The following is a 1,207-nucleotide window of genomic DNA, read 5'->3' as shown; positions in this document are numbered from 1 at the left end:
TCAAGACAGATCTGCTCTATGTCCTGACTGTTGACCATTGACTCTGGCGTCTCTCTAGCTAAATGGAGTCAATTACAACAGGTATATATATTTACCTATCTATATATATATATGTATTTTTTTTTTTGTGTACATATATGTTTTATTTTTAAGATTTTATGTATATAAAATTACGCACACAAAACCAGGCATCAGGTGCTGTAAACATTAAGCACAGCAATTCAAACAAGGGAAAACATTTTTGAGTGCACAGTATGGTCAGGACTGTGAATCCTACACTGGCCTTTTCAATCACACAGGAACTTGTAGGTGAACCTCACCATCAGCGATGTCTTCTTTGAATACAAAGGACAGCTATATTTAGATTCCCACTTACATACACAAACGTAGAGTTATTCTTAGTTTTCTGAAATGACACGGCTGACAGTAAGATCATGTCAATGCGAATTAAGTCTTCCCCCACTACCACAAATTATGTTGTCGAATTCCCCGCCTTTGGAACATTGCAGGGGTCAGCACACCCAGAATGCAATGGCTATCACCCTAGGAAAACCACCTATATGATCACCGGGTCTCTCCTGCCAGGTCTTTCCCAATTCTAGTCATCCATACTTCATGGATCATTTTTCAACAAAAATGTTCAGTCCATGTCCTGTTGGATTCTCCCTTAGGCCATACAAGCACTTACTGTGAATTTTTTCCCACAATTTAGAATAGTCCCCAAGAACCTCCAGTGGCTGCCCACTGAGAGCTCACCTCCTCCAGGAGGCCTTCACAGACTAAGCCCCCTTTTTCCTCTCCTCCTCCCCCCCGCCCTACTTCCTTCCCCTCCCCACAGCACCTGTATATATGTTTGTACAGATTTATTATTCTATTTTACTTGTACATATTTACTATTCTATTTAGTTTGTTAATTATGTACATCTAGCTTTATTTCTATTTATTCTGATGACTTGACACCTGTCCACATGTTTTGTTCTGTTGTCTGTCTCCCCCTTCTAGACTGTGAGGCCTTTGTTGGGCAGGGGCTGTCTCTATACGTTGCCAACTTGTGCTTCCCAAGTGCCTACTCCAGTGCTCTGCACACAGTAAGTGCTCAGTAAATATGATTGAATGAATCCACTGCCGCATCAAACCGAAACTCCTCACCACTGGCTTTAGAGTATCAAGCAGCTTGCCCCAGCCTTCCTCACCTCACTAATCTCCT

At 41.8% G+C, this 1,207-nt stretch overlaps 1 pseudogene; it reads right to left on the bottom strand.

Annotated features, from left to right (window-relative positions):
• Positions 1-441: 441 nt before the first annotated feature.
• Positions 442-593, bottom strand: LOC119940514 (annotated as a pseudogene).
• Between the last annotated feature and the right edge of the window lie 614 nt (positions 594-1,207).

The sequence above is a fragment of the Tachyglossus aculeatus genome, chromosome 18, assembly GCF_015852505.1.
Source record: "Tachyglossus aculeatus isolate mTacAcu1 chromosome 18, mTacAcu1.pri, whole genome shotgun sequence".
Classification (NCBI taxonomy): domain Eukaryota; kingdom Metazoa; phylum Chordata; class Mammalia; order Monotremata; family Tachyglossidae; genus Tachyglossus; species Tachyglossus aculeatus.
The sequence above is the reverse complement of the archived record's forward strand: the minus strand, read 5'-3'. Positions and strand labels throughout refer to the sequence as shown.